This window comes from Solea senegalensis, linkage group LG1 (genome assembly GCF_019176455.1).
Source record: "Solea senegalensis isolate Sse05_10M linkage group LG1, IFAPA_SoseM_1, whole genome shotgun sequence".
Lineage (NCBI taxonomy): Eukaryota > Metazoa > Chordata > Actinopteri > Pleuronectiformes > Soleidae > Solea > Solea senegalensis.
In genome coordinates, this window is record NC_058021.1 from 30968673 (window position 1) to 30980979 (window position 12307).

The window sequence follows — 12307 nt, forward strand, 5'->3', positions numbered from 1 at the left end:
CGTCTTCATCATCCTCGCCATCGGTTATTCACCTGTGCATGCAAGAATCAAAAATTCAAGTTCACTTGAGTTGTGCGTGAAGGATCTTAACGGTCGCTGCCAAGAGTCACATGACTTTGATTGTCATATATATTGACGTGGGGGTGGGGGATTGTGTGCCGTGTGGCTTGATTAGAAATTTGAGATTTAGATTTTGTGAAGCACAGTGGAAACATTTTCAGTGTTTGTTTTTGCTTTTTTCCAAAGGGATTTGTTTGGTGGCAAATGTCCCAGTCATTAAGAGCTGCCTTCTGGTTCGCCTGATGCTCCGATGAAAGCAGCAGCTTTGTGATATTAACAAAAAGATTTAAGATTGTAAACCATGAGGTGAGCAGGTATGTCGCGGACACAACGTTGGCTGCTTTGTGTTGTAAATAAAACGAAAAAAAGGACGATGACAGTTTGTTTGTATATTGCTTGGAATAAGAACAACCTTTTTTGTGTGTGTGTGTGTGTTTTTCTCGGAAAGATATCGGGAGACTTATTGTGCTGTCACACTCAACCCGGTGGCAATTTTTGCTGTGATGAGATTACTGACAATGTTAAAGCAAAGATGTGAATAGATGGGAATTTCATCTCTGCCGAGGCGTCGAGGATCAAACAAATGCTGCAAAGATGTGGAATTTGTGTCGTTCCCTTCAGTTGCTCCAGTTGAATTATTTGAACTTGCACAAAAAAATCAGGATGAAGTCTTTCAGGTCTGAGATTCTTCCAGTGAGCCGAAATGGTTGACTGCACCACGAGCAAGCAAGATTGGGCTTAAGAGTAAAGGGCAAGGAAGGTGCTTTTTCCCCAGGAACTTACGCCGTTTTTCCACTGCATGGTCCCTGCTCACCTCGCCTCGGCACAGCTCGACTCCGTTACAATATATTACCTACTCAACGTGGGTGGGGTCATCACAGCATGGGTGCATGAAACTTTTATACGCAACACAAACACACAAACTAGGGACTTGTAAAGCAGTTGTTTTCGATGTACTGAATCATTAGAATCAGTAAATTAAAAAGATTTGTTCAGTACTTCCTGCATGACCGGAGCACAGACTGTGCTGATCTAAAGTCTGGCATTGTTCGGATTGATTCTCCAATCAGTGGCCAGCAGTCTAGTATCGGCTCAGCTTGCTTGGAACCTCGCCAGAGCAGGTACTAAAAAAGTACAGGGTACTATCACTAATGGAAAAGGAAAAAAAACATGCAGAGGCAAGTCGTGCTGGGACCATGTAGTGGAAAAACGGCATTATTTACCTGGGGAAATAATAAATTATTATTTAAATTAAATAATAAATTAATTCCTGGTAATGTGTGTGGTTTGCATTTCCACCGCACCTCAAAGTTCCAGAAAAAAACACTCAATCGTTTTGTGAAGTCCCGCCGAACCTCCTCCTCAGAAAATACACCCAGAAGAGCCTGGACCTCATCGTCCGTCCATTTGTTGTAGGTCCTTTTCATTTGCTCCATATTTTTGAAATGACAGAAAAGAATAAGTTCTTTCTTCGCCTGGGTTGCAGCCGCACTGGCTTAAACCGCTGCAAAATGTGTTCCACCAATCAGCATTCTTCAACACACAGCCCCACAGTCCCTGCCCCTCTAGAGTTCCTGGTCATCTGAAAAGTGTTTTTGCGAGTATGTACTTCTTTCTTTTTCCCCAGCGTAATTTAAGTGAAAACGCACCATGGTTTCTCAAAAATCCCAAAAAGGAAAGGCACTTATGTGGGTGTCACTTTGATCATGCTGTTGGTCACACAGTTGTTGGGTGGTTAGATATGGCTTGAATTAGAATGATTATGGTTCAGTTTATGAATTCCAGTAATCACTTCCAGTAAGGTCTTGCAGGAATATATATATATATATATACATATATATATATATATATGTATATGTATATGTATATATATATATATATATATATATAGATATAGACATATATATACATATATGTATATATATGTATATATATATATATATATATATATATATATAGATATAGACATATATATACATATATGTATATATATATATATATATACATATATATACATATATATACATATATATATATATATACATATATATATATATATATATATATATATATATATATATATATATATATATATATATATATATATATATATATATATATATATATATATATATATATATATATATATATATATATAAAACGTTCTTTTTTAAACTGCTAAACAGAAAATGTACTTTTTTCTCATGGGTTTCCCAGAACCCCAGCACAGGCAAAGAAAAGTAGGACGGAGAAAAGCCAAAAGGAAAAGAAATAAAACAAGAGATTAAAGATGACTCTCAGAAGGAAAAGGGTAGAGTGTGGAGATAGGTAATGGAGGATTGTGGCGGTGGGGGTGGGGGGAGGTTGGTCTTCCTCAGCCTACATCTCAAGCTCTCTTATTTCTCTGAGAGGCATCAACACCTGCTCCCCTGACACTTTGTGCCATTGCGTTGACTCAGCCTTGTTCCATTGAGGCCACTTATTATGATGACGCACCAGGTGTCTTATGTGTGAGTGTGTCCTTTTGTTTATTGGAGCGCGATACAGTGTGAGCCACCAGTACGTTATCATCATCATCATAATCATGTGGCAAAAAATGTGGCAATAAAAGCTATATTAGAGTTGTATGTTTCCTGAACTATAACACAATATAAACGCGTATATAGAACGTTGTTAAAAATGGAAGTGATGTGACGAGTTGTTCTGAAATTTGAATACTAATTGATTCCATTAAAGATGCATTTAAGTGATAACTGCGGCACAGCTGTGCACACGTGACAACAGCGAGTCACTCGTTCACCTCTAACTGTAAATGGACTGCATAATCTGAACATAATCTAAAACCTGGCGCCTCGGTGAAGACCCCCAGAGGCTGCGGTGTCCGTCTATGATGAGATGAAGCAGCGCAACAGACTTAACATTCTAATGAAATTCTGTTCATCTTTAGATGTAGTGAGGCTAAAAAAAAGATATTACATCTCTTTCTTAGATGGTGCCAAAAGGGAAGGAGAGGTTACAGGGTAACATTAATAATGTGTATGTATGTGCTCATCCAATTTCATGCCACTCGTGGTTTTCTTATATGATGTCTTGTGTACACAGTTGACATTTTGTCCCTGAAAGAAATGTATTCTCCGTGTCTCTACATTGATTCCGACAGACTCTTCTACACATGCAGCACCTGAAGGCATAACGGGAGAGTGACATGGGAATAGAACATATTTCCAAAGAGCTCCAATGTGGCTAAATGTTTTCACAGCCCACAAGCTCCATCATTCATGTGATGGAGCTTGACTAACGCTCACCGTCAGCGGTTTTGTTGTAATGCAAACATTTTGTGAAGGAAATGTACGTGTTGTGGTTCTGCACCACACAAAGTTCTTTACAACAGTTGTTTCCTTTACACCCTGAAAAACCCAGAAAAAAAGTTTTCCAGTCATGGAAAATACATGGATAATGAGATTTTCTTCTCTTTTTATTTATTTATTTTTAAAAATGTCCTGGGGAAATGTGTTGTTTGTTGTCTCTTGGAAAAAAAAGACTTTTCGATCTGCTCATTTAGAGGGAGAATAAAAATGCTGCCTCGTCAGATAAAAGTGTGGAGTCAGGGATCAGATTAGGTCTGAAGACAATGTTGAAGAAACACTGAACGAACTCCTCGAGGAGACGCGGCAGCACATAGAGGTTTTGATTAGGTTCCAATTAAAGTGGTTTAAAACAGCAAATAATTAATTCAAACTACACAGACACGGTTGGCATGTTTTTGTTGTTTTTTGTTTTGTTGAAATAATCTCATTTAACTTGTTTGATGTTTGCACCTAAATAACAAAGCAAAACTTTTATTATGATTTTTCAGCTTGATCGCTTAACCTGCGAAAACCACAGACTGAAGCTCACCAGGAAGTAATAATATATTGAACAGCCACTAGGAGGCGACTGCTGTTTGCAGAAAAATAAAATAAAGTGAGCCTAGTTCGCCCTTAATTTACAACGTCCGTAAACATTTTCCTGAGTATTTAAAGAGTCTCAATCACTAGTTTCAGATCTTCATGGGTAGAATATGGTGTCAGTTTTGTAAATTATGTTCCAATTTATAGGCAAAGAGACGACAAAATACAGCATGTGTCACAAACTGTCTAATCGTGAAACTCAAGGCTTTAAAGTGGAACTTTGCAAGTCCGGTCACTCTTTCGCCTTCAACTCTACGGAGCTCCCCCTACAGTTTTGAGTGGTTTCAGGGGGTTCCGTGTGGACGGTATTTCCTGAACAGACAGACAGACAACTTTATTGATCCCTTTGGGAGGTTCCCTCAAGGAAATTGAAGCTCCATCACCCACTCTTTGTTTAGGGCAAAGAAAAAGATTGTTTGCGTTTCATGTTAAGACATGTCTTGTACAGCTCATTGGCACATTTTAGGACTTCCTAGTCAATATTTGTCTGGAAAACAAACTGGATCTCTACGATTGATTGACCTCAGACCTGCAAGCCTCCTCGTCTGTCTGCCAACACACCGCATGGATTAACTGATGTTTACCTTCCTTGTCTTCATCATCCATCTGGACGTGGCCTTAATCATCACAGTGACTATGAAGCTGTTAAGTTAGTGTAAAAATACTGCGTAGTTCCGCTTTAAAAGAAAGAGTTTGTTTCAGGTGTTATGTGTGATGACACGACCAGTTGCCACTGAGTTAAAACAAATATTGTTTGCAAAATCACTTCATTTTCCTACAGTTCATTCTGTTCTGTGACTGTCAGACTGACATGAAATTAGGTTTTTACATCCTAAGATTTTAAGATTTAAAGCATTTTCTTTGGATATTTGGATATTTATATTTATATATTGTTACCTAACCTACTATTATAGATCTATTTACTCTTCATTTTATAATGCTTATACAAATAATATGTTAATAGCATATAATATATTAACATTTAATAACATTCTAGTATTTTTGTGTTAAAAACAAGGTAACAAATAAAGCTGACAGTGTCTGATCTACAGTGCATGCATGACTTTGACTCCTGCAGCGTGTGGAGCAAACCTAGAAATAAACATCGTCTCTTTGCTCACAAAACAGTTGTGCTCCTGAATATTTATTTCAGGATCACATTAATTTCAAATGTGCCTACATTTCACTTTAACACACGCATCTGTATGTTGTTGTCAGAACACAGTGTACAGCTATATGCATATACAGTATGCCTGAGTGAATACACAGGCTTTGAGGATTACATGATTTGCTGCGTGATGGTGATGAGATGACACTGATGTGTGCACGCGTGTGCGAGCACAAACAGGTGCTTGCTCTCCTGAAGCGTGTGCATGATGGCACACAGGTAAACAGGTCTAAGTGAAACCAAAAAAAAGAAATGGAGGAGTCCATTCATGACGGAACGGCCAGTGGGAGGGTTCAGCTTGCCGCGCTCGGTATGGTGACATGTAGGAGGAAGAGAGATGAATGCAGTGCAGTGTTTGAATGTTTATCAGCAGGATACAGAAGGAAGGGGACGTTTCGCCGCACAACGTGGGTTCACTCACAACATGGTCAGACTACTTATTTTTTTCATTTCTAAGATCCCTGCTCCACTTTAGACACGTGAGTGAATGTCGAGGCAAAACAGGAGAGTGGAAAAAAAAAAATACGATGACTAAAACTCCCACCGCTCCAACACAAATAGCACGTCTCCTTCTGCTTCTCCCCCCTTGTCTTGGTGGTTATGAGAGGCTTTGTGCATTTTCTGTGGGTGGAGGGACAGATGTAATAGGCAGTTTGAGTGTTTAGCTGTGGCTAATGATGATGGATTAAAAAGGTTGATTACAGACAGACAGATTACACATATTGACTGACAGTGAGTATGTCCCCTCTCCCCTTCCTCCATTGCCTCCTACTCTTTTCCTCCTACCATCATGTCAAAGCAGCACGGCAATCGTCCTCTCCTCTGTCGCCTCTAGTGCTACCTCTGTTGTTAATTTGATGCCATTTTAAGGATGAGGTCTCAAATACTGTCACATTATCAACTCGGGGGCAAGAAGCTGCCTCCCACAAGTTTTGAGTAATGGCTTGACATTTAGAGTGACGAGAAAATTGGTTACATCTTTATATTTGTACATTAAATATGATGCTTTGTACATTAAATATGATTTAGATTTTTATGGCTGTAGAATTGTCCCAAAATCGACGTCGCAAACGTGTGACGCGCCGGTGAATCTCAGTCGTTCCACGGGAACCATAAAGAGAGCTCTCTGTCTACTTCTACCACTCCATCCTCCACGTGAGAGTCGCGCACGGTGCTGTGCCAATCTCAGCTGACATACGGTGAAAGGCAAGTTAACCCCGGACAGATCGCCAGTCCAGAGTTTTTCCATTTTCTGGTTATCACAAACGGTCTAGGAGTTATGGTAATGAGAAGTACCCGTGCCAACAGAAGGGTTAAAGCTGATTCTTTGTTGTTGTTTATGGTAATATTCTCAAAAGAGTCCTTTTGATCTCTGTGAACAGAAGCAGGCGTCTTTCATCCGAAAAAAATGGAGCTCAGTAAAGCAAAACTATATCAGACCTGCCCGAGGGAGCGTTTGTGGGTATACAGAGACCATTTTTGAGATTTGCTTCTTAGTCTTTGTGTAGCCGTCTTTCTTCACTGCCGCTGTCTTTACATACAAACAAATGGGATTTTGTGGTGGTGGAGTGTGGGGATATCTCCGGGCCACATGAGAACTAAACACTAGACACACTGAGAAAAACTAAATAAAAATGTGAATGAAGTGACTTTGAACACGGTGCGGTATTTCAGAGTCTTCTGGGATATTTTGCGCAGAATCTCTAGGGTTAACAGAAAATTCGAATTTACGCAATGAGTAGCACTTTTCTAGAAACATATGCCTTGTTGCTACTGGAGGAGAAAGACCAGGCTTGTTCAAATTTACAGAAATAACCACTAAGGTAAGAAGGCTTCACTCCTCCTGACACTATGAGGTGTCTTCTGTACCTAATAAAGTGGACAGGAAATGCATTTATTTTAGCTGGGTGTATTAATGTGTGTGTGGTTATGCTCTATATTACCGTAAAGCCGTTTAAAGCCCTTCCATCATGTGGACCACTTGGAGGAGATCAAGGCGAGTGATGAGGGTATCCCACACATACATGAAAACACTCACATACAGTGACATATAATCACAGTAAAGCCGGTGAGAGGTTCTAGTTTAGACAAAATCAGTTGTGTTTCTGTAGCACTTCTGCTCGTGGAGATATTGAAACCGGGCCGCCTTCTGGGAAAGGAGATAACGAGAGGCGGTCACTGTATCAAGATTGAGATTTGGTCATTTACCACACAACTCACACCAAGAATAAAACGCAGACAAATTATTTTTGTTGCTGCCTAAAATGTAATCAAATCAGATAAGTGTTCGGTCTGAAAAAACAGGGGTGAAAAAAGCCTAAAAATATCCTGTGTGGATTCATCTTACAAGACACCAAAAAGGTTGTATTCACTGCCCAGTGATTACACTTATATTATAGTTACTAATTCTCTAAATACTCCATCGTATTACAGACCTATTACATGCAGGAGCCTTTCTTGAGATGTCGGAGGCCCCGAGCTACAGGGATTATCTGTGCATCGCTCCCGTAGTTTCTCAGACTCATTAGTCTTAGGACTTTGTTTCAGGGTCATTCTGCACTGGTCGGCCGGTTCACTCTGCTTAGTTGAGTGTTAAATCCAAAAACGTGACTAGAGTTTGTGGGCGATTGTTATCTTCACCAGCACAGTGGGCTGCTCCTGATAGCATGTAAATTTCTACATGTTCTCATTGCAGGCGGAGGCCGAACGCTCCTATGCATAACAAACCTTTACAAACACCCACATCTCCTTCATGCATCCCAAGTTGTGTGTGTCTGGGTCTTTTCAATGAGGAATTTACCCTCTAACTAAGCCTCAAAATGTCCGTCTGGACTTTTTTTTGCTTATTTTAACCATAAAAGGGACAGAAATGTATCTGTCTTTTGCCCATTTTCCACAAATAATTTGGCAGTTACAATTTACTGCATGGTAAAATCGTGTATTAACAATTTAAAATGAAGAAAAACACTGAAATTGTACACTAACACCAGATTTTGTGCTAAATTTGAAAATTGAACGGTATAAAACATATTTAAAAGAACATTTGTTTGAGTCTTTGTCTCAATGTCTAAAAACAGGCCAAAAAATGGAGACTTATGTACAGATGTTTTTCCAAGACACTGATTCGCCGGCTTCTTGCAACAGCGCAAGTGAAATTACCGTAATAACCACACATTGGCTTTGACGTGCAACGTCTCAGCTTTCAGAAACACTTGGACTAATGCAAAGTGCTCTTGGGCCAATGTTCTTTATGTGTTTCATGACAAACAGGATTTGAGGAAACTATTATCATCATAAAGACTCTGGTAAGGGATGGCTATAGTAAATAAGATATTTCAATCTTACAGTGAATTAAACAAGACAAGTTAGAAATCTGAAAGTATTCTCACTGTTCATTATCAGCCAATTAAATGGAAGCTACTTAACGAATTTAGGCACACAGGCATGGTCAAGACGACCTGTTGAAGTCTAAACCGAGCATCAGAATGGGGAAGTAAGCTACAACAAAAGGTTTAAAAGGTACACTGTGTAGGATTTAGTAACATCTACAGGTGAAGTTGCATGTTGCAGCTGAATATTTACTGACAATGACATGTTTAATTTTATGACGGTCCATAAAATGGCTCTGAATGTGTTTAATGAAGGCAGCGTCTGTCGTGAAATGATGTTTTCTCTATAACTCTCACCTCACAAACATGTAGAGACTCAAAAGGTTATGTTTGTCCATTAAAAACATGGTGGTCCAACAAAGAAACTTCCACAGAGCAAAGCCATCCCTGACGTAAATATAAAGGGCTTATTCTGTGCTAATCTGCCAATCTGAAATTATTTCATCTAAATCTTATACACTGGACCTTGAAGTGACTTTGGTTGTTCGTGCCAGACACGCTGGTCTGAGCATGAGTATCATCATCATCATCAGCTGGTATTTTCATGCACAGCCATTTTTGGCTTTACAAAGATTTGTTTTTTTTAAAAAAGGACAGAATACACAGTGAGCAGCCGTTCTCTAAGCGAAAATACCTTGTCGATGCCAGAGGTCAGAGCAGAACAATCAGACAAACGAGAGACGGCAGACAGCAACAGTAACACACAAAAATGAAACTCAAATAACCACTCGTTATCAGCGGCACATCAAACCCTGAAGCAGATGGGGCTACAGCAGCAGAAGACCTCACCGAGTGCCACTCCTGCCTGACACTTTATTAGGTGTACCCAATAAAAGTGGCTCAGGGGGGAGGTTGTAGAGCTTGAACCTGCTCTGATGTCAAGTAAAATGGAAAAAAATATGTATATTCCATGTAATATTATCCTGACATTTGAACAGCACACACATGCCGTAGACTCCCAACTGCAGCTATTTGAAAATGTAGAGTGAACAGTCAATTAACAAGGCCCCGCATGCAACATGATAAGCTCCAGAGAAAAACTTCACACACAGTTTTCATTACTATGCGCGCACACACACGAAGCGGCACACACAATCACACAGAAACACTCAAAAGGTTTACATAGCACAGTGACCGTGCGCTGCCGTCTCATTCCGATGTTTTCTCAGATCCTTAGCGGGCAGAGGAGATTAAAGGGCAAACGCTGCTGCCCTCAGAATTACCATCACAATGCGGCCGCGTGATTATTATCGGCAAGCCGGGGTCTCAACCAGGGAGCTACTTTTGGAATTAATGAGCGGTGGTGGAAGAAAGAGGAAAAAAGATAGATCCACAACTACCTTACCAACACCTATCAGGATTCATCTGAGGAGCAATCTGCTCTCGGAACGTCTCCCGGCACATAATCTCCTCTATTTCCCCGGAGAAACTGATTAATTCTGGGGTAAATTATGGCAATTATAAGTGATTATTCTACCTATCAAGAAGACGCGCTGAATCTTGCAAATTAATTGCACTAGGTTGCAGATAAGATGTGGTCCCTAAAAAGAGGCACATATTCAATAATGTGTTGGTTTGCATAAGTAATGCATCCCATGCATGGTCACATACGCCCTTCCCCACTATATAGACCCTCAACACATGTCAAGCAATTTAACTCGAGCCTTCCCTCCACCGAGCAGCTTTCTGTGTGACTGATTTATGAGAAAAATCCCTGTGTGTTCATTTGAAGGGAACGACGGTCATGAAATGGTATTAAATTCCCTCGTATATAGGCCAAAGTACCTGCAGTTTTTAAATAATTACATCATTTAGTTCCAATCTACCACAGTCGCTCACTAATTAAACACCTCACTCGCAGGTTCTACCTCCAATTAAAGTAGGAGAAAAACTACACAGGAACTGGGAGGGACAAGTCCATTTCTCCTTTCTTCATTCCAGATTATTTCTTATTTTTCAACGTATGATACTATTTGTTTCCCCTAAAGTGGAAGGATGCCTCGTGTCTTGACAAGAGAGGAATGAAAGGAAGACAGAAGTGATTGTGTATGGACTGGTGCAGTAGTGGAGTCTCAAGACTCTTAAATCTTAAGACAGTTGGCAAAGGTAAAAATCTACCCTTTATTACATCTCGCTTGGATTACAGTTTTCACTCTAACGTCTCCAGCTTGTCCAAAACGCTGCTGCGCGTCTTTTAACTGGAGCGTGTAAGAGGGAACATATGACTGGCTGCCCTGCACCGAATTTCACGAAACTTGGTGGGAACTTGACTAATACCAGACCAATAAGAACAAAAAAGTAAATTGAGACCATGGCTCTCAACTCAACAGGAAGTTGGCCATTTTGAATTTGGTGTCCATCAGGTCAGCTGATCAGCTGCTCCTACAGATACCTAAATCTAAACAGAAGCTCAGAGGGGACAAAGCTTTTTCTGTCACTGTGCTGAGATTGTGGAACAATCTTCCACTGCATGTAAGACACGACCTTCACACATATTTACTCTTTGGCTTTCGACCCAGTATGGGTTTATTGGTGTTTTTATACTTTCTACAGTATTTTGTTTAATTGTATGTTGTATCTTAGGTCTATTTATCTCTAATGTACAGCATATCTTTGTTTCAGCTGTTGTTTTCAAAGTGCTTTGTAAATAAAGTAATATTGGATTGGATATTTTTTCTTTTTCTTCTCAAGCAGTACCTCGACAGAAACACCCCATCTCTCCGTTTAACGGTTGATCTCGCCACTTTCTACACTTTTGCTCTCACTTTCCCATGTTCCCCTCCTCTGTTTTTCACGCTCTGCTGGGTGAGATACTTTGCACATCACACCAAGATTTTTTTTAATTCCCCCCTCGTCTGCTTCTTTTGTGTCCTCGTGTTTGAATCGTTCCATTTCCAGGTCGTTGCGCTTCCCAATCACACATGTGCTGTGTCCATGTTTGTCAGGCTTTCGTGTATTGATTGTTTAGCGATGATGCATAGGTGGTTGTGGCCTAGTTGACTGTGCTGCAGCTGAATGTTTCATCTGCAGGCTATGTGTGGTCGGAGGAGCAGACTAAAGGAAATATGCTTTCTTGTCAAGAGTTATACGAGTTGGAAATATCTTTCTCTGATCTGTAAGCGCCGCTCCCAATGCACTACTTTCATTCCGCACATTTTTTGTCCAGACTCATATTAAAAGGAATTTAATGATGAAGGTCAAAAACACGTGTCTTTGACATCAGAATATTTACACATAATACTTAATGGTTTATCTGCGAGTCTATGGAGCACAGATTCCGTCTGACACAGTCACCGATTTGAAATACAGCTACACAGGTTGTAATTTGGTCTCATGACTGCCGGCTTTCAGCAAATACACCAGACTCCTCTGTTAAATGTTTAGATTTTAGACATTTCCTTGCTAAATGTTGGAGATCAACACATTTTCATGTCTTTTTAAGTGATCTACAGTTTGGCATAGTCCAGTTTGATTCCTGTTTCGGACATAATGGAAGCCTAGTTCGTTTACTCGGAAAGTCTGGTTCATTTGGGGAGGTGTGAATGTGCAACCGAACTCTGATGCTTGGTTCACAGGAAGCAGACTACAACGCAGGGCATTGTGGGTACAACACAACCAAAACATATGTGTGTGTAGAATGATAGCCGACAGGATTTGATGCAGCTCCATGTTTTGCTCTTATGTGGTGGAAGAAGTTGCCTTGCGTTAACCAATAGATGAGCGAGTTTTCTTGTTCTTTG

General features: G+C 40.1%; 1 protein-coding gene across 2 annotated transcripts in view; it reads right to left on the reverse strand.

Annotated features, from left to right (window-relative positions):
- qtrt2 (queuine tRNA-ribosyltransferase accessory subunit 2) overlaps positions 1-12307 on the reverse strand; it is a 50265-nt gene that overhangs the window by 3756 nt on the left and 34202 nt on the right. The gene's annotated exons all lie outside the window — the stretch shown is intronic.